This window comes from Petaurus breviceps, unplaced genomic scaffold (genome assembly GCF_028583685.1).
Source record: "Petaurus breviceps papuanus isolate PSGF00001 unplaced genomic scaffold, PetGlider_PUasm1.0 42, whole genome shotgun sequence".
NCBI classification, from domain to species: domain Eukaryota; kingdom Metazoa; phylum Chordata; class Mammalia; order Diprotodontia; family Petauridae; genus Petaurus; species Petaurus breviceps.
Genome location: NW_027186325.1, coordinates 3,269,091 through 3,292,174, shown reverse-complemented (window position 1 = coordinate 3,292,174; position 23,084 = coordinate 3,269,091).

Here is a 23,084-nt window from a genome sequence, read left to right as displayed (position 1 = left end):
TCACACAAGTGATATTCAGGGTAGTAGGATGCCAAACATACATCTGTAGTCAGCATTAACCAACCAAAAGAATAAAATAAATACCATGGCCCATAGGATGCTTAATAGAATTTTTCAATTCAATGATGTCATTTAATAGCAACTCATCTATAAATCTGGAGTCTTAGAGAATTTACCAAAAGGCTAAGAGAAGTTAAATGAGGGTACTATGAAGAGGTAGTTAGTAAATATCAGAGGTAGGATTTGAATGCAAGCCATCATTTCACCAAATCTAGCAGACTACCCACTATGCCATTCCACTGCTCAACAACTGGACTCTAACATGGTAATATACCTATGAAAGGTCTTAAAGAGTTAGAGTTTTTAAGGGGGGAAATCACTTGGGACAGATACAATAGTATAGCATTCAAAGAACAACTTCTAGGCAGATACACAGTGAAGTCTTCTCAATGTTCTATAGACCTACTGAGAGGCAGTAGACAACACTGAGTGGCTCTGAGGACAGACAAAAATTCAAGGACGTCTTACAATCTCATTAGATCTTTTCATTGTATTATTCAGTCACAGTTGAACAGGCAATACAATTCCTAATCAAATTACAAAGAAAAAAAGGTATTATTGCCTGTTACTAACCTGCTCTTTTAGCTTTCTTCTAGTTACCCTTGATGCATTCCATTTATTCCTGGCATTCAATTAGCTGCACAATAATTACTAATAATATATTCAGCTGAATTTAATAGCTTAATATTCCATGTCTTCTGGTGAATTAGCATTATAATAAAGTACTCTAAAAGACAAAACAAATTAAAAAACAAAGGAATGAATCTCTAAGGGTAGAACTTCTAAGTAATCAGAATCTATCCATCCATCAATCCATCCATTTATTACTTGTTTATTCATTCATTCACTCCATTCATTTGTTTCTATCATTCATTTATTTATTCATTCTTTACTCATTCACCTATTTATTCCTTTATTTACTGATTGGATTATATTTCTGAGAAAGCATGTTCAATTGATCTTTTATTACTCTGTGTAGATGGTATCCTCTTCTGGTCTCTTTTAAGATCATCCTGGAGCAAAACACCTCTCCATTCTTTGGGACATTTTGTTCATTTCTGTGTTGTGGTTATTCAATCTTTGTATCCCCAGTGCAAGTAGAGGGCTGGCCTGACATGGTGCAGGAACTAAATTTATAATTATTGAATAGTATGGAATGAAATTAAACTTCTAAAATATATTTCTGATCACTGAAAAATAAAATTCAAGTGGAAAAAATGAGGGAATACCTACATTGTTATTGTCTCCAGAATTAGGTAGAGACTAGCAAAGTGATCTTTTCACATTCATTTTCAGGAGTCATTAATTTCCCCTACTTCTTAAAATTAAATTTATATAAAATTTTTGAAGTTATACAAGGATATGAAAATGGTAGAACAATCTAATTTTTCTGAAGTTTGATATCAAGTGTGATGGCAATAAAGGGGTTGGATAAAATTTTTAAAATAAGTCTAACTCTCCTATGTTATGAAAAAAAAAGATTAACTGTGGCAAAACTATGAAGTAGTCAATAAGTTTGTGTGTGCCTAATATGTGTATATGTATATACATATCTAGAGATACATGTATATACATGCACATATCTGTATTCACATTTGTATATGTATATATTGCTAAAGCTAATAGTGCTTTTATATACATATGTGTGTGCACAAACTTATATAATCACAAACAAGTTGCTTACCTTAGAATAACATAACACATACCAAATGAGTATACATACATACACAGATATATGTGTGAAATTAAATATGTTTGAATGGATATATCAGTGTTTCATAGTTGCTTCCACAGTTCTCAAGATTCCATTTGAACAAAAAGTTGTTGTTGTTTTTTATAAAGCAATTCACGCTATTATGTCATTGCCCAGTTCCCAGGAAGAATCTCATAAAATCTTAAAATTTTGTGACCTTGAAGATCATTTCATCAAAATTCCCAACTAAAGCATCAATCTTTTGTCCAAAACCCCCCTTGATCAACACCTCTACTAAATTTTAACTGAGCCTCTCTTTGAACATTTCTAGTGATCAGAAGCTCACTACTTTCACCAGAAGTTCAAAGAATAGCAATCTGAAGTGGGAGTGTGTCTAATACAAAGAAAAGAGCTACTATTGTGAACGTTTAGGATTCAGGTACAGGTTAGTAGAAAAAACATATATATATGCACATACATATGCATACACATAAACACATGTGTGTATATATACACATACATGCATACATACACACTATGTACATGCATACTTCATTCCTAGCTACAGGATATGTTCAGGATTTGACATCAAGAATCTAGAAGCATTCCATCAAAAGCAGATGGCACCAAACTCTCTTTACATTGGCCCTGGTATTTGATTTTTGACCAGTCCTCTGAGAGATTTAAAAAAAAATCATATAATAGGGATTCTTAACCTGAAGTTCATGGTTATTTTTTTTTGCTTTTTTTTCTATTGAGGGGGGAGGGCAGGGCAATTGGAGTTGTGACTTGCCCGAGGTCACACAGCTAGTAAGTGTTAAGTGTCTGAGGCTGGATTTGAACTCAGATCCTCTAGACTCTAGGGCTGGTGCTCTATTCACTGCACCATCTAGCTGCCCCAAGTTCATGGGTATTTTTAAGCAAATATTTTGATAACTGTATTTTAATATAATCAGTTTCATTTTAAGACCATGAATTTTATTTTATGCATTTAAAAACATTATTCTGAGCAAAGGCCTTCATGCCTGACCAGACTGCCAAAGGGTTCCATGAGAAAAAAGAAGTTAGTAATCCCTGCCAAAGGATCATAGCTATTAAGCCAGAAGGGACTTCAGAAGTCATAAGCTCATTAATTTGGAGCTGAAAGAGAGTACTGAGGTTAATAAGTCCAAGCTCTCTATTTTAAAAATGGGAGAACTGAGCCCAGGAAACATAAAGTGACTTGCCCAGGGCTACTGACATAGTAAATATGAAAGCTGAGTTTCAAACCCAAGGTCTCTGATTCCAATGTGTCATTTAAGTTCTACTGACGCATATGATGACTATCAGTAACCAGCAAGAGATGTGTAGACCTGCAACAGAACCACACTTTATTGCTTCAGATCTGATACTTACTACCTGTGTGACCTCAGGAAAGTAAATTCATTTTTATGGCCCTCAATATCTTTAACTGTAAAATGATATGGTTGTTCTAGATGACTTCTTAGATCCCTTGCAATTTTAAATCAATGACTCCATAAGCACTATGATCAATCCACAGAAATTACTGTTGGACCCCATTCCAGACACACAAAAGGTACAAAACACAAAATAACTCAAAATTATATCATTCTACTGCACCATTCTTCCCTCAGAAAACATACCTACCATTTTCCCTTAAAATATTTTGGGAAAGGGGGAATCAGTTTATTAAAGTTTATAGGTTGTGCCAAGCTCTATACTAAACACTTGGCAAGTGCTACCTCATTTGTTCCTCTTTGATGAAAATTTGTGTGACCCAATGGTGTGTATTTGTATTTCATGTTAGCTATATTAATAATTGTCTTGTGGTTATCATTATACCTTTTTGGTTGTAACTTGTTCCTATATTTGCAGTAGTATACAATGACATAGTTTTCCAGAAACAGGAACGTGACACTGTTTGTCAAGGAAAGGAATAAGAAAGAATGCCAAACCACAGTGATCAATATGTAGCCACTGTACTGTACAGTGTACATGTAACTGTGGGGACTAAGCTTTAAAAGTACAATTTCATTTGCGTCACAGTCTGTTGAATCTAGTCAGAAGAAGTATTAGACATAGAAGTTGCCAGTAGTGAATACAAATGCCAGCAGTAGGGGCTCTTCAATGTATTTAGAGAGCTAGCTACAAGTCTAGCATTTAAAGGAATCCTGACCATGTTCTCTCTCTTTAAGAAGTACTATTTAAAAAAAAAAACAACAACCCTGAATTAGGAGTCATAGGATCATACACCTAGGGTAGGAGGGACACCAAGATGTCATCTAGTAGAAGTCCTTCATTTTTCCAATGAGGAAACTAAGAAGAAGAGCAGGTGACGTGATTCACCCCAGGTCACACAGGTTGCAAGTAGCAGAGCAGAACTTATATTGTCTGATTCTAAACCCAGAGCTCCATCCAGTGCATACCATTGCCTTTCATGTTGCTCAGGTATATTCGGTTTGGAATTCAAGGTGTGGTACTTTCTAGCTATGTGATCTTGAATACAACATACTCTAGGGCTCAGTTTCCTCATTTGTAAAATAGGTATAGTAACACCTGTGCCACATTACTCATGGGATTTTTGTGGAGGGTTGATTTGCAAACCAAAACATATGAAACAATGTTAGTCATTATGATTATTACTATTAATGAAACCATTTTTATGGCAGTGCTTACCACAGTTAATTAAATCTGTTATCCAGCAGGTTGGGGGAATGGGATCTCTAGTAAATCAAACGTTAGAGTTCATAAAGAGCTGTTCTATAAATCATGTAACCCATGAATTAGAAATTTTCAAACTATTACAGGACAATATACTTACCAATACAACAACAATAATCATAATTTATTTTTCCTTGAATTATTCAGAAGATACCTCTAAATCTCATAGGACCTCAAGGGCTTCATTAGGCACATAACTACCATGTGATACTAAAGATGATGCTTTGCCATCTGCTTTGCTGCCACAGCCTAAGGAACACAGGACTTTTCCATCTAATTTGTAGTTACCTTTCCATGTAATTTGTCGTTAAATTGTACGTGTTATCTCCTCCATTAGAATGCAAGCTCACTGAGTACAGGGACTATCTTGCTTTTCTGTTAGTATCCCCAGCACTTAGTACAATGTTTTGTACATGGTAAGCACTTAATATTTTTTTCATTCATCCTTCTATTCATCCATCCATCCATCCATGGTACCAGGAAAGCTCAACAATAATGCTTTATAGAATCCAGCTGTGTTTCACTAATCACCTCTCTGTAGATAACTCCCACTATTTCACTCAGTAGCAATAATCTTTTATATCTAACTACATATTAGAAATGTATATTTATTTTTTTCATTGTTAAATGGTTACTATGTGTAATGCACTACACTGAGCATTATGAATACAAATAAAAATGACACAATACTTGTCTTCACCCTACCTGTTGGACATCAAATGTATACATAGGATCATTTAAGATCTTTTGAGGAGGGTGAACAATGAAAGTGATCTGAAGAGTTTTCTTTAAAAAGTGGAGTCTACCCTAACTCTTCAAAGGAGGTGAAAGTTTTAAGAGGAGAAATTGAGGGGGTAGTATGTGTACTCTAGACTTGGGAAGCAGCCTAGACAAGTTTACTGTGATATGAGATGTCAGATTAAGCTTCAGGAACAACCTAATCAATGATTCTGGCCAGAATAGAGAATGCATGAAATGGAGTGATAGGAAATAAGTCTGGAAACATAGGTGCAAATCAGGTTGGAAAGAACTTAAATGGCATGCTAAGGAGTTTGTATTTCAGCCTACAGACAAGAGGGGTCAAAGTATACATGATATATTTTATAATATTATATAGCATAAAATAATATAATCATATCATATCATTATATCATATATAATTTAAGCAGAGAAGTTACATGCTTAATACTACATTTTAGGAATAATTAGCAGCTGTGAGGAGAATGAACTCTAGTGGAGAAAATCTGGATGCTGGGAGACCACTTTGAACTTTATAGTAATAATCCATACAAGAGACCCTAAAATCGGGTGATTACAAGTTGAGATCATAGACCTGATGTAAGAAATATTGAGGACATGGACGTGGACATGAAATTGTTAGCACTTGATAACTAATTGCATGGGTGGAATGAAGAAAAAAGCAAGAGTCAAGCATGACTCAAATGTGAAAAATGAGTCACTATAGGAATGGTGGTGCCTTCAATAGAAATAGAAAAGTTTCATGAAGGAATGAGTTTAGAGTGAAAGATAATGACTTCCATTCTTGAAATGTTCCCTCATTGCAAAATGAGGGATTTGAACTAGAAAGCCTATGTGGTCCCCTTCAGTTATAAATCTATGACGCTTTCATCCTGTGATCCTATGTTGAGTTTGTGATATCAATAGATTAATTCAGGTAGTTATGACAATCAGGATATTAATAATAAATCATTCAGGCTTAAGAGAGATTAGTACAGGATATATAGGTTTGAGAGTCATTAACATAGAAATAATAATTAAACCTATGGACCTTGACAAAGTCACCAAGCGACAAAAAGTAGAGAAAGAGAAGGCAGCCAAGAACAGAGGGTTGGAGGAAACGCAAACTTCGTAGGTAGGAGGACAATGAAAGAGCTCTATTCTTTTTTTCAGGTGCCAATTTTAAATAGATTTTATTCTCCAGGACAAGAATTGCATTTTCACTTGTTCATAGTACTGATAAAGTGCAATGCTGTTCACTTCTCTCCCTCTGAACACATTCAAGTATTCAGAATGCTCAGATTTACACAGTAACTTAAAGGTTACTTTTAAACTCCTACTTCCTTGTCTACAAATTTGAGTCCTACAACTTTTGGAAAACTGTTTGGAATGCTCTTTCTTGTGGTGTGTTTAGTCAACATCTTCAATGGTGGTCTCAGAAGAAGCACCTCCAGATGGGGCTGTTCCACTCCCTTAGAGCCCACCAGGCATGCCTCTTGGTATGCCCCCTGCACTCTGGTACAGTTTAGTAATGATAGGGTTGCAGGCCTTCACCAATTCTGTTGATGCTCAAATTCTTCCTCCCAGCAGTCTGGTTCTTATGCAGCCAGTTGATTATTTCATTACATTTGTCAAGGATCTTCTGTTTGTCTTCATGACCAATTTTGCCTTGCAGTTTTTCATTCTTCATGGTAGCCTTCATGCTGAAAGCATAAGACTGAAGAGAATTCTTGGAAGACATCTTGTTTCTCTGCTTCTAATCCTCAGTCTTGTATTTCTCAGCCTCCTGGACCTGTGCTCTTATCCACAGCAGAACCACTGGGGATGCCATTTGCATCAATGTCAAATATTATTTCAATCTGAGAAAAATCCCTGGGTGCTGGGGTGGGGGGGTAGATTTCTGTGAGCTCAAATTTGCCAAGCAGGTTGTTATCCTTTGTTATTGCTCTCTCACCTTCACAAATCTGAATAAGGACACCAGGTTAGTTGCCTGAATAAGTGGTAAAGCTCTGTGTCTGCTTGGTGGGGATGGTGATATTATGTTTAATCATAACTCTGCCAGAAGTTTTAATTCCAAGGGAAAGAGGAGTGGTATCCAACAGCAGAAAGTCCTACACATTCTCAAATTAATCACCAGACAAAATGGCAGCCTAGACTGCTGCAACATAAGCACCAGTCTCATCAGGATTGATACTTTTGTTAAGTTCCTTGCCATTGAAGAAGTCTTGCAGAAGCTTCTGGATTTTGGAGACTTGAGTGGAATAACCCACCAGGATGATGTCACGAATCTGTGATTTATCTAGCTTGACATCTCTTAAGGCCTTTTCTACAGAGTCCAGTGTACCACAGAAGAGATCAGCATTCAGCTTTTCAAAACAGGGTTTGATGATTGATGTATAGAAGTCAATACCTCCATAGAGGTAGTCAATCTGAATACTGGCCTGGGTACTGGAAGAGAGGGTTGACTTTGCACATTCACAAGTGGTACAAAGATGGTGAACAGTCTTCTTGTTCTTTTGCTTTTGCTTTAACTTGGCAATGAAATGGTTGACTAGTTGGCTGTCATAGTCCTCCCCACCCAAGTTGGTGTCCCCAGCTGTGGATTTGACCTCAAAGATGACATCTTCAATGGTAAAAATGGAGACATTGAAAGTACCAAAAATCAACACATTTCACTCAGCACCAACCTTTTTTTGTTCAAGTCATAAGCAACAGAGGCAGCAGTTGGTTCATTGATGATTTGGAACAAATTGAGACAAGCGATGGTTCCAGCATCTTTAGTGACCTGACACTGGGGATCCTTGAAATAGACTGGTACTGTGATCACAGAATTTGTGACAATATTCCCAAGGTAAGCTTCAGTAATTTCTTTCATCTTGGTCCAGACCATAGAAAATGCTTCTTCTGGATAGAAACTTTTGGTCTCCCCTTTGTACTCCACTTGGACCATAGGCCTACCTATATCATTCACCACCATGAAAGGCTGATGCTTCATGTCTGATTGTATAAATGCATCATCAAATCTGTGACCAATCAGATGTTTAGCATCAAAAAGTGTGTTGGTGGAGTTCATTGCAACATGATTCTTTGCTGCATCACTGATTAAACATTCTATTTTGGTGAAGATGACATAGCTTGGGGTGGTCCTGCTTCCTTGGTCATTAGCAATGATCTCCACTTTCCCACGTTGGAACAAGGGGGAAGTGGTGCCAAGATCAATGCCAATCCTGAGTCCCTTCAACAGAGTGGCTGGGGAGTTGGGGGTTGTAGATGACCACTGTGGAGGAAGAAGGGCTGCTTCTTCACTGACTAGACCTGAAATAACCCTATTCTTTAATCATCTATTTTAACCTCAAGTTCAAGACATGTAAAACTTTACTCATCATCTTTCTTTCAAAATACACTATTCAACTTGATATCCAAAATACATAAATAAGATAAATGTGTGAGGGAAAAAAAACAGTTTATCTCTCAGCTGGATAAATGGTCAAAGAATATAAACAGTTCTCAAGAGAATTTAAACCAGAGTGACTAGGTGGCACAGTGAATAGAGCACTGGCCCTGGAGACAGGAGGAACTGAGTTCAAATCCAGTCTCAGACACTTAACAATAGCCCTATGACATTGGGCAAGTCAATTAACCCCAATTGCCCTGCCCTTCCCCCTTCAAAAAACAAAAAAAAAGAATTTAAAACTATTAATAACCAAATGGAAGGTTTCACTGAATCACTAATCATGAGAAAAATGAGAACAATAAATTATTTTTCTCACAGTAAATAAATTGGTATATATGACAATAACAGATATTTGGGAGGTTAAAGAAAATATACTAATATATGATTGATGGGACTGTGAAAAAGTCCTTTTTGGAAAGTTATTTGTAATTGTGGTTTTCAATTTTTTTAAAAAAGTCCACACTTTTTATGGAGAAATGCCTCTGGAAAGACATACACCTGTAGAATTTTATATTATTGAATACTCTGTCTTCCTGGATCTCTCTTCTCTGAGTTTCATTGTTTCTGCTACCATACTTCTTCATCCTCCCTGGCTACCACTCCCATGCAACTAGGTGATAAGGAAATTCGAGTTCAAATATTGCCTTGGAAGCTTAGTAGTTGAATGACCATGAGCAAGTCAGTTAATTGCTGCTTGCCTTTATTATTAAGGGCATACTCTATTCCAGGTACTATATTAAGTGAGAATACCAAAACTAGCCAAAAGAAGAGTTACTTCCCTCAAGTAGCTTGTGTGCTAATAAGGCAAATATGTGCAGGGTAGATTGAAAGTAATCTGATAGAGGAAGGCACTAACAGTTGGAAGCCCATGAAAAAATCCTGTAGAAACAGGTATGTGAGTTAAATCTTGAAATAAGCCATGGAAAATAAGAGGTGGAGGGGAGGGGGCAGAGCATTTAAGACATGGGGACAATATGGAGAGCTAAAAGTGGAATGTCATCATACCAATGTAACTGGTTTGTAGGGATCATGAAAGGAAATAAAGTATAAGAAGATAAGAAAGCCATGTGGGCATGGCCTTGTATGACAAACACACTGTTATTGGGGAGGTTGAGGTTATCTTGGTTTTAGCAATGTGACTCCCTCCTGATTCTCCTCCTATCTGTCTGACCATTCCTTTTCTGTTTTTTTTTTGTTGAATCTTCACTCAAACCATGCCTACTATGTTTGTGAGTCCTCCAAAGCACTATTCGAGGTCTCCTTTTCTTCATCTCTTCTAATGTTATTTACAGCATTTCACCTGGTGATATTATCAGCTCCCTTGATTTCAGTTATCATCTCTATGCAGATGATTCTCAGATGCACTTGTCTAACCCTAGTTTCTATTCTAACCTCCAGATTCCTATCTCTAACTGCCTATTATACAGCTTAAATTGGATGCCTATAGAATCTTAAACTCAGCCCATCCAAAACAAAACTGTTGCCTTCACCACAATATCCTCCCCTTCTCCCTAAATCCTCTCTTACTGTCAAAGGTCCTCCATCTGACATTGAAACAACCGAGGAACAGTTCTTAATCACCTGATGCCTGAATATTGCTGTAGATTGTTGGTTGGTCTGGCTTCCTTGTCTCTCCCCATTACTCTTTTTTACTCCAATAAGATGTCAAAGTGATCTTCCTAAGATGCAGACCATGTAATCCCGCTCAATGAACTCCAGGGGTTCCTTGTTACATACAGGATCAAATATAAAATCATCTGTTTGCCTTTTAAAGCTTTTCAAAACCTCCATACAATCTAGGGTGCCACTAGAGTTCACTGAGCAGGGATTTACAGGGTCAGATTTATGTTGTTGTTTTTTGTTTTTAATCATCTTGGCAGATTGTGGAATAAAAAGGAGGTGAAATATGGACAGATGTTGTGAGGATAATACCAATAAGATATGTAAAAGGATTAGATATGTGGGGTGAGCAAGAAGAGTCAAAGGGTATATGGAGATGGTGAGCCTGAGTGACAGGAAAGAAAGTGGCTCCCTAGACAGCAATAGGAAAATCCAGAAGAGAGAATGAGAGGAAAGATAACTAATTCTAATACCAATGCCTGGCAAATACATTTTAATATAGGATTTTTCATTCATATATGTGTTCATTCATTCATAGATTTTGACCCATATATTACACCAAAAGGACAAGGGCTTAATGTTCCCATATGCAAAATAAATTCACAGTATCACTTTTAGTGGTAACAAAAACCTGGACATGAAGTAGGTACCTATATAATATATTAGGGAATAGAAAAATTAATTATAGGGGCTGCTAGGTGGTGCAGTGAATAGAGCAGTATTCCTGGAGTGGGGAGGACCTGAGTTCAAATCCAGCCTCAGACATTTAACACTTACTAGCCATGTGATCTTGGGCAAGTCATTTAACCGCAATTACCCTGCCCTCCCCCCTATAAAAAGCAAAAAAAGAAAAAGGAAAAAATGAAAAATAAATCACAGTACATCCATACAATTGAATATTATATAGTCAATAGAAATATCACATTTAATTCAAAGGAGAAAGGAAATATATATGTACTGATATAGATGGAAGGAAAACCAAGAATATAGCATATATAATGAAAACAATAATGAAAATGGAAATATTTTTAATTGAATGGTGTGAGATTATTATGACCAAAATGGAAGAAGGTTTAGAAAATGCATTGCTTTCTGTTCTTTCTGTAGCTGGTGGACTCTGGGTACAAAATTTTGAATAAAATAGCAGATATAGTTGATGTGTTTATTGGTTTTACTTAACTGTTCCCCCACATATATATCAGTACCTTTTATATAGTTTTTAATATGGAACACCTTCCTGAGTAGGAGAAAAAAGACAGATGTTCAGAAATTAAGGTTATATAAAATCTAAATATATCAATAAAACAAAATTATAAAACTTCACCCTTTCTCTATCTCTACTGATAGCACAATCATCCTCCCAGTAACTTGAGTTCAAAACTTTGGCATTATCTCTTACTTTCCTCTCTCCCTCACTAGTTAAATTCAATTATTTGTTATGTCATATTAATTTTTCCTCCACAATATTTCTTAGACTTAAGCCTTTTGTTTTTTGCTTACTTACCACCACCTTAATCCTGCTCTAGGGACTTCCTCAATTGTAATTTTTCCTGTGATAAGTAGGAATATCCCAGCTACTTTGGTTGCATTAGGTTATAAGCTCATACTGATACAGAGCCTATACAGAATTCAGAAGAATCAGGAGGCATAATTGATAACAGAAGCTCAACTGAAATTCTGACTTATACTGTGTGAATGTGTTTGCTTTCTATATCATCTTTAAAAGGAAGAATATCTACCACTGAACACCAGTACACAATATTATCTAGCCAAACTGAACTATAATTCACAATTCAGGAAGTCAGTTTACAAAAATGAGTAAACAAAGGCAGATAATGCTAAAGAAAATTTACATATTCAGGGATGTCCAAAACACAAATTTAGAAAAGTATAATCTACAAGATCTACACATAAATTTTAAAACAAAATCAAAGCCAAAAGGCCAGTTAGAATTCATAGAAGAAATGAAGTGAAAGTTTTAAAAGTATACTAAAAATGAAATGAGAGTCATAGAGGAAAGACTTGTAAGAAACTTTGAATAAGAATTGCAAGAGTTTATGCAAATAAGACTTTCCTGGAAAAGTAGAATGGACCAAATAAAGACCATTTATTCCATGGATGAAAAGAACTATTGGAGAGCAGGAGATGACTGAAAAAAATGTACTTAAAAAGCAAGATCTTTTCAACAAAAAAAAACCTGATAGAAAATTATTTAAGAAGATAATACTGCAAGAATTACTAGAATATCTATAAAGCATGCCAACAAAAAAACTGATATCAAATTTTAAGAAATCATAAATGGAAACAACCCAGATTTATTAGTAATAGCAGTCAAAGCAAAAATAGAAAAAAAAAGTCCACTGGCCAGCTAATGAAAGAAAAAAAAAGCATAAAGTCAAAATGCCCAGGAACATCATATCTAATATTCAAAGTTAACAATTCAAAGAAAAATTTCTTCCAGTAGACAGAACAAAAGATTTAATTACAAATGAGGCAATCAGAATTTTCTTCCAACATTTTTTGTTGCCTAATATTCATTGTTTTCTGTTTGGATTTTTCCAAAAGAAAAAGGAAAAAAAAAGTTTGACAATGAATTATTTACACAGAAAAATCTGAGTATAATAACACTTGAGAAAGTGGATCTTTAAAGAAATCAAAGATTTTCAAGTAGTTCTGGTAGAAAGACCAGAGATGAGTAAAAAAAAAAAAATGAAATTCAAACAAACAAGCCAAGAAAACATAAAAGAGAAAAACTTTTTAGCAAGTGGAAAGGTTACACAAAGACTGAAGTGTTTAAAATGTGGAAAATAAACATGTTCTTTAAGAATCCTAATACCACAGGGACAGCCAGGTAGCATAGTGAGTAAGAGTACTGGCTCCAGAGTCAGGATGACCTGGGATCGAATCTGGGCTCAGACACTTAGCACCCACCCAGAAACACCTGGCATTGTAACCTTGAGCAAGTTACTTAACCCCAATTGCTAAGGGGCGGCCAGGTGGCACAGGGAGTAAGAGCACTGGCCCCAGAGTCGGGATAACCTGGGATCAATTCTGGACTCTGATACTTAGCACCACACCCAGAAATAACTGGCCGTATAACCTTCAGCAAGTTACTTAACCCCAATTACTTAAAAAAAAAAAAGAATCCTGATACAACAAGGGTCATTGATAGTTTTTTTTTTTTAAAGACAGACCCTGAAACTGGCTTTGCTATCTCTTGATGAATGTAATAGGACAAAGAAAAGAGGGAGACATGATTATATCAGAAAAGAAAGAGGGATCCTGTGGGGGGAATTTACTATTTCATTTAAATGGTGTATACAAAAAAAAAATTAGGAGGATGATATCACAAGAGGATAAGATATCACATGAATTTCCATTTCATCTGAAACAAAGGAAAGTAGAACAAAATCACACAAACATGCTAAAATACACATATGTCCAAAGATCTTGCTGAAGAAACACATTTAATTCATCAGGGAAACAGGGTGGAACTGATAGAGGAAGAAGGAAAAGGAGAAAATAAGTAGAAGGGTAGATTCAAAGGTAGAATAGTAAAAAGTAAAGTAAACTACAACTTTGGATGTGAATAGTGAAGCAAATTTAAGAGAAAAAGAATGACAAAATAAAAACTTGTGATCAAGGTCTAGGTGAAGGGGATAGAAGAGACAAAAGGAAACAGAATCAGACTGCATCAGTAATTTAGAAGCATGGAGTATAAGCCTCTTTTGTCATTCTCTTCTTGATAAATAAGGAGAAAAGAGGAGGAAAAATATAAAAGGATTGGATAAGATGGAGGGAAATAGTTGTTACTGTGAACATGAATAGAATAATCTGCCCATAAAATAGAAGAGAACAGCACAATAAATTAGAAAGCTGAATTCAATAATTCAACAAATATACTTGGAAAATGTTCACACAGAGTTTAAATAATGATCCTGAAGAAAGCTAAACTAAAAATGAAAAGAGCATCAGTCATGATCTAAGAAAAGACAATAGTAAAAATAGCTTATTAAGAGAAACAAACGGACTTAATTCTTAAATAGATCATAAGCAATGAATTAATATTAGATACATGCGCACACGCACACGCACACACACAGAGACACATCAAATGTCATAGCATCTATCCTAGATACTATTTTAATACCAAAAGTAAGAGATAATCAATTGTAATGGTAGAAACTACAATAGCTTAGAATCTAAATGAAACCCTTTCAGGATTATACACTTTTAATAAAAACACAAAGAAGAAAGAATTAAATATTTGAATAGATTTTTTAGAAAATGTAGATATGATAGATATCTGGCAATTGCTGAATGGAAATTAAAAGAAATATACATATTTCTGAAACATAAATAGCACCATTACAAAAATTGACTATCTGGTAGGAAACACAGAAAACCAGGAAAGCTTTGTAAACAACATATAGAATTTTAGATGTGCTTGAATAAAGAAACAGTTTCTAGGTTGTACAGATACATGCATGGATGTTCAAGTTCCTTATTGTGTTCTCCTCAGTACATAGGAATAATCATTTTAGTTGTTGTTTGTTAAATTATAACTTTGCACACTTTCAGCAATAAAATAACAAATCAGTGAATTGGCCATGTAATAAAAAAATTGAAAAGCAACAAATGATATAACAGCTAAACACAAATAGAAATTCTGAAAATCAAATAATAAATTAAGAAAATTAACAACAAAAAACCACATTGAAATTGTAAATAACACAAGAAGCTAATTTTTCCCACTACATGCACACACACAAAAACATATAAACACACATGTATATGTATATCCTTAGTTGCTCTATTTTTTTTAAAAAGAGGAAAAGGAAATTGCTAGTATTGGACATAGAAAAGAAGACTAGCTGGCAAAAAATAAATGAATGAAGGAATTTATTAAAAATTATTTTGTTTTGATGAAAATGGAAAAAGAAAAAACTCTGATAATTTATATAAAATGGATGACTATTTTTGAAGCATACATAATGTCCAGACTAACAGAATAGAAATTATTGTTACTTCATGGCATCACTGAATATAATTTCAGCTATTATCATGATAAGTGCAGCCAAGATTGAAGTATATGATATTAAAAACTAGGTATTGGGGCAGCTAGGTGGTGCAGTGAATAGAGCACCTGTCCTGAGGTCAGGAGGACCTGAGTTCAAATCCGGCCTCAGACACTTAACACTTACTAGCTGTGTGACCTGGCACAAGTCACTTAACCCCAATTGCCCTCCAAAAAGCAAAAAAAAAACAAAACAAAAACAAAAAAACTATGTATCCCCACTTTTTAGAAAAGTAATCTGAATTATTCAACCAATATTTAATGAATAAAATTTAGGTTCCATGTGGTTTACAGAATCACAGGTATTTGAAAAATTTTCTACTGATGGGTGTATGGTTGAACAACCTCTGTACAATATCCCTAAGTAAGCCCCCAATAAGTGACTATCCCAGTTTATCTTGAAGACCTTTAGTAAGGGGAAACTCAATATCCTCTGAGAGATTGTATTTCACTTTTGAAAAGGTCTAATTATTAGAATTTTTTTCTTTATATCACACCAAAATTAGCCTCTCTGCAGCTTTCACCCATTCTTACTCCCTCTGGGGCCAATTAAAAAAAAAAAGACTAATTTATTTTACATATGATAGTCCTTTGAATACTTGAAGAGAGTTATCATGTCCCCTGTAATTCTTCCCTTCTGCAGGCTAATTATTTCATATAGCTCGATCTTCAGTTATTTCCCAGTGCTGATCATGGTCTTCTGAATGTCCTCTGGCTTAATATCTTACCTAAAATCTTGTGTCTTGCATTGAATGAAAACATTCAACTGTATTTTGACAAGGGCGGTGTATAATGGAACTATTATCTCTCGTGTCTTCAACACTATGCCTCTCAATTCAGCCGATCACATTAGCTTTTATTGCTTCCATGTGGAACTGCTGATTCACAATGAACTTGCATTATAGCACATTAAAAGTCCTAGGTCTATTTCACACAAACTTTTGGGTAGACCTAACTCCAATTTTGTGATTGTGAAACTGAATCTTTGACACCCCAAAATCAGTTTGCATTTATCTTTTCTAAATGTCTTTTTTTTTTAATTTGGCCAAATGTTCTAGAATATCAAGTCACTTTTTGGACACAGGATTCTGTCTTCCATCAGGTTAGCTACCACACACAGATTTCTGTCATTATCAGTGCATTAAGCACACTATTTATGGAACTCTATATAGCAAAGTACATGTATATAGGTTCAGAGATTTAGAGTTAAGTATTCACCTTATCCAACCATTTCATTTTAGAGATTATTCACCTCCCCAAGATCATAATCTGGTGTTTTTAGACAATTATTTGCTTTTCTGCTCAGAAGCCTTATTTGATAATTTCTGGGCTTGCTAGTATTTTCTAGGTGATCAAGGTTTACATAAATCTCTGTGTGGTATAGATAGTGTAGTACACTTTTGATAATCAATTCTTTATCTTCATATGTCATTTTAATCTTTTCAAAGTACAAAATCATATATAACCATACATTGTCCTCTCAACAAATTGTAAGAAAGATAGAATAGTTGTTACTATCCCCATTTGTCAAATGAAAGTGAAACAGAGAGGACACCTAATTTGACTGAGGTCATAAACAGCAGATGAGACTGGAAATCAGTTTTCATAACTCCCACACCAGCATCTTCTGCATTATATCAGCTGCCTCTAATTTGTGTTTTCTCTTGATAATGAGATTGAGAATTTATATATTTGGTATATGACTATGTACACTTGTGTATATAAAGAGTAAATAGGTAATTCAATTTTAACTTATGTTACTTGCTTAGCATCATACAGCCAGCATGTGCCAGAGCAGACTTTAGAGCAGGTTCTCCTGCCAAAAGGGTTTTCTTAATTAATTAATTAGGATTTCATTCATTTATTTTAGGGATGATTATATTTCTTGATTAAGCCATTATTAAGAACTAGTGAATGAAAATGAGTTTGTACTTATTCAGAAATAAAATTCATGTACCAAAGATGCTGTGTTCATACCTTCCTGGCACTTATAAATGAAGTTTGTGAAAGATACAAAGATACACAGAGAGAATACTTTGCCCATATGACATAGCTTTCTCATATTTTATTGGTATATTGTTGTTTTATTCTCATTCCAAACAGGACATGAAATTTGAGCTGCCTTTCATCATATATATATATATATATATATATAAAATTCAAAATATTGCTCTATGGTGATGTTAGAAAATCACCGTAGAGCAATGTGTTATATAATCTAGGCTTTTGAAAGATCACTTTCAGTCCTTCAAGTATAGCAGATGCACAATATGTTTATGAAATTGAATCTATATGAAAAATATTTTAAATGGTGATTTAATTTAACTAAAATTAAGTTTTAAAATTAAAATGTCAGTTAAGATCCCTTACCTTTCCACTTGTGAATGAGTAGCCTCATTTTTCCTATTGCAAGAGAATGTTATATCAGCTACTGGAGAATGATAGACAATAGAGGAAAGATCTACAATCTTTGGAAATTTCTTGCCAGGGGTTTCAGGAAAAAACAATTTATAATTTAAGTTTTGCTGCAATGGCTAAATACCCTCCAGGCTGCAAATTTCCCTTATAGTAATGTGCCTCTTACTTCCTCAAATATTTAATACTTTCACTTGAGGCAAAGTTATTAGATTAATTAAATGGCAAGTTGAGGCAATTCCTTTGAGAATTCATTCTTAGAACTGTGGGACTACACTAGACACTAAGGCAGAACTTGGAACTGTGGGACTACACTAGACACTAAGGCAGAAAGTTCCTACTGACTCTCAATACAACCATTTGATTAAAATAAAACCTTCATTGAAAACACTTGATTTCAAGTGATTCCCAACAGAAATGCATCACTTCATTGCTGTGTGTTGTTCCTTTCTTTTTTAGGGCATAAATAGATGTTAAAATTTCAGCTTTAATTATGTGCATTATATCTTGTTGCTTCTTCATGTGCAGTGAAGCAACATGACATAATTTGTCAAAGAAAGAGAATCAGAGAAAGGGTCAAGTGCCACAGATGTTCACAAAGATAATTTTTACACAGCATATTTTATGCCTGTTATTTGGCACTTTTCATGTGCTAAACATTTCATAGACATCATCTGATATATCTTTGCAAAACTTTCTGTGGAAGGTAAGCTTGACAATCTTTTCTCCACAAGAGGAAGGTAAAGCAGAAGTTAAATACTTTTAAAAACAAATCAGTAGAACAAATCATCCAAAAAGCTTGATCTTCATTTAGATAAAACTTCACTCTGAGAGCTTCTGAATTCTAATCAAATATTAGAAGTATCTTCTCTTTTATTTTTTTTCTTTCCTAGTTTTGGAGTAACATTAATTTCTCCAAAGAAATGAATTTTACAGATAATCACAGTTTGGAAAATGCTATGAAAGCTACCAATATATCTAATTTTTTTTGACAGCTCTAAGGTGTGTAATATCTCATCCCCATTTTGTTATACTTTACCACCTTCCAAGATGGAAGAAGCAGACGATGCATCTGCATATTAGTGAAGAAAGCAAATGAATTCTATTGGCATTGCATAGATGATGCTGCCTTTACAGCTATGTTGGGTGTGCATGTGATTGTAGGATGTGGACATGGCAAACCTTGAGAATGTGCAGAAGGAAGTTTGACATTCAGAATTAACCCAGCATAATGCCAAGTATATGTTTCCTCATTAATCCAGATTTAAGGTTTTGGAGTGTTCTGAACCAGTGCAGAAGGAGAATTCATAGATTATAGAGCTAGAGTTAGAGTGGAGGTGAGGGAATGGGAAAAAAAAACAACAACTTATAGATTATCTAGTCCAACAATAATTTTACAGATGAGGAAACTGAGGCTTAAAAAGGTTAAATTGCTTCCCCAAAACCACAAAGGTAGATATTCAAATAAAATCAACCTTCCAACTGATGTAGTCTGACACCAATTTTGTCTTTTGTGTACTTCATCATTTATATTAGTAAATGAAAATGCATCTAAAATCTCCCTTCTCCTAGTCTCCCAAATAAAATTTAGCTTGATTGATTAGTTTGTCTTTCATTGGGATGAGTGAAAAAGAATCAAACAACAAGCATTTATTAAACACTCACAGTGCCCAGGCACTAGTATAAGCACTAAGGATAAAATATAAACCTCTCCTTTAAAAGAGGTGAATTGAAAGGGCATCTGTAACTATCAGCACATATGTCTCCTTTCTCTTGCTAACAGAAGTTTTATGAGAACAATTTACTAATGTATTAAAGATGTCCTTGATGAAAATGTGAGTGTAGAATAAAAATCCTTTCACAAAAATATATCGTTCCACTGACCGTATTTTTAGAGTTACCAAATTGACTTCAAGATTGAAGACTGCAAGATCCTACTGTGATTATTGGTTGCTCTTGTTGTTTTCAATTTACTTTAAAGAAAGCATTCACTTCGGTAGAATAATATTCAATCTTAAAGGTTCTCCCCCATCAAGGTGTCTTTAATACATATGTCAAGATTACCAAAGGCTTTTTGATGGGAAAAAAATCGACACAATAATTCTCTAATTATCAATATCAGTTTGCTGCCATAATTGCGAATGTTCAAAATAGAATTTAAAAGGAAGTGAGATTTCTGACAGATAACAAGTTCCTCCAGAAATCCTCATTTATGAATATTTGTGAGTGATACTGGGCTGTTTACAATAATCAGAGAAATAGAGAAGGCACTTTAGAGAAAGGAGATTCACAATCACTCAAAAGAGTTTGGTATAACAATCCACATATGAAAAACAAGTTGAATGAAGGACAATTATGATATTGCCCTGACTCCATTTAGTTAGTAGTAAATCCATTGAGATTATACATGACTTCATATATCTTGCAAAAATACTGCAGAACAACTATGAAATGGTTGTGGAACTGATGTCTTTGAAATGGACATATAACTGCATAAAAGAAAGATACTAGGTTGGCTTGCTTTTGCATGAAATCATTACTTTTTGTTTTGTTTTATTTTGCTGAAGATATAATAATACCCAGAAATGAGTTCTACATTTTTATTCCCCATATGAATCACTAATAGTGAGTAATTCTACTTAGGTATGAGAAGTCTGAGGAGGCTCTCTGTCATAATCCTGATGATATGATCCAGGAAAACAACACACCCTATGGTTTGTATCAGATCAACAAATAATTGCTTTTGTGATCCTCAACAAGGAATAGCCATTAGCCACTACTTATGACTTTTCTTCCTCTGTCTTTTATAAGATTGTCATTCATTCCTGCAACCTGTGGATCCATGTTATCTTTCTTTGGTGCACAAGAGGTTGGCTTATCCTTAGATAGTGCAGGCCCATTTCTGCTAGCAGCACCTCATACCTACTCAACCTCCAAATGATGATCATTGGCCCTGTTTTTTTTCCTTCTCTGTCTCACCTTCTGTGTCAAATCTTTCTTTCTTGTTTCCTCCTTTACAAAAATACTTCTTCCATTCTTCCAAAGAAGGTTTCATTTTGCTTGATAACCAAAGAATTAGATTATTTCCTTGACTCTCTTTGGACAGGGGCCATCTTTCACTTTGAGACATTATTATTTATCATAGTACCAAGTGATGCAAACATAGCATAGTCCCTGGAAGTCAGAACAAAGGTCCTCTTCCCAATTGTACCCAGTTTAAAAAAAGATTTTTCAGTCCTTTTCTTTCTTGTTAGTCATTTTCATGGTTAACTTTTGTGGCTAATTGCCCTAGAAAGCCACCTGTTTCCCTAGTCTGCACTATGTACTGGGGTCTTCTAAGGGAAGCATAATTTATTCATGGTGGGCTATGCTGGTGCTCTCTATTCATTTGCCTTTAATTGGCAACTCATATTCCTGCCAACCCCTACACTGAACCATTTCTTCATGAAGGTCAAGCTAAAACTCAAATACAAGTAAGTTTATAATTAAATCTAATTCTCACTCTTGTTTCTCTTTTTCAATGAACTCCAAATTAATCCTTTCATTTCTCTGCCTGGTTTATTTTCTGTAACACTTTGCACTATCTCCTTCATGGTAATATTATAAGGAAATAAATATGGACACATTAAAGTATTCAGCAACTATGTGCTATCTCCAAATTATATATGAGTCCTCTCCCTGTTTCGGTTTATTTTTTCCCAAGCTCTAACCTTGACCATTTCAAAGAATGAGTGAGGGGCAGCTAGTTGGTAGAGTTAATAGAGCACCAGCTCTGGAGTCAGGAGGACCTGAATTCAAATCTGGCCTCAGACACTTACTACTTTCTGACCGTGTGACCTTGGGCAAGTCACTTAGCTCCAATTGCCCTGCCTTCCACCCTTCAAAAAAATGAACAATAATACTACATTGTGCTACCTATATTTTATGTAGACCTGATAAAAAATTTAAAGCACTAAAAATGAAGACATTATATTTAACTGCCAAATTTTCCACTTCAACCATATAATCAGTCATTCAAAAAGCAAATATTTAAGTGACTATTAGTTATAGAGCACTATACTAAGTGCTAGTATTACAGAGACAAGAAGGTATGAAATTCCTTACTTCAAGAAGCTTATATTCTATCAATGTTAATACTGTGTACATATCTAAGAATATGGAGTATAAATATTTATAGAATAAGTAAGAAGTACTGGATACTTCAATACAAAGTAATTAGGGAGAGAGAGCACTACCAGTTGGAGGAAATCATTAAAGATTTCATGGAGGGGCAACTAGGTGGCACAGTGAGTAAAGCACCTGCCCGGGAATCAGGAGGACCCAAGATTGATTCTGGCCTTAGACACTTAACACCCACACAAAAAAAATTAGCCGTGTAACCTTGGGCAAGTTACTTTATCCCAATTGCCCTCCAAAAGGCAAAAAAAAGACTTCATGGAAAAAGTAAAGGTACTTCTTGAACTGTCTTTTTAAAACCTATTTTATGTATTTCACTAAATATTTCCCAATTACATATTAAAAATGTTACCATTCATTTTTATTCTCTGTATCCCTTTCTCTCCTCAACCCCTCCTTGAGAAAGTAGCAATTTTATATCAATAATACATGTGAAGTAATGAAAACATCCATATTAACCATGCTGCAAAACATAGATAAAAAAAGCAACATTTTAAAAATAAAAAGCATGTTTCAGTCTTCATTCAGAGTTCATCAGTTCCCTCTCTCTCTTTCTCTCTGAAGGTGGATAGCATTTTTCATCATGTGTCCTTTGGAATAGTTTTGTATCATGATCAAGAATAAGTAGCCAAGTCTTTCACAGTTGATATTCTTAAAATATTCTTGTTATTTTGTATAACACTCTCCTGGTTCTTTTCATTTCATTTTGCAAGATCTTTTTGTAAATCTTACAGGGTTCTTCTGAAACCATCCTGGTTTTCATTTCTTATAGCACAATAGCATTCAATCCAAACATATACCACAATTTGTTCAGCTTTTCCCCAATTGTTGGGTATCCCTTCAATTACTAATTCTTTACCACCACAAAAAGAGCTGCTATAATTTTTTTTTGTAGATATTGATCCTTCTCATTTTTCTTTTATTTCTTTGGGATAGAGAACCAGTAGTGGTATTATACACAGTTTTATAGCCTTTGGGGCATAGTTTCAAATTGCTCACCAGAATGGTTGGTTCAGTTCACAACTACACCAACTGTGCATTACCTTCCAGGATTTGTCATTTTGTTTTTCTGTCATGTTAATCAATCTGATAGGTATAAGGTAGTATCTCAGAGATGTTTTAATTTTTAT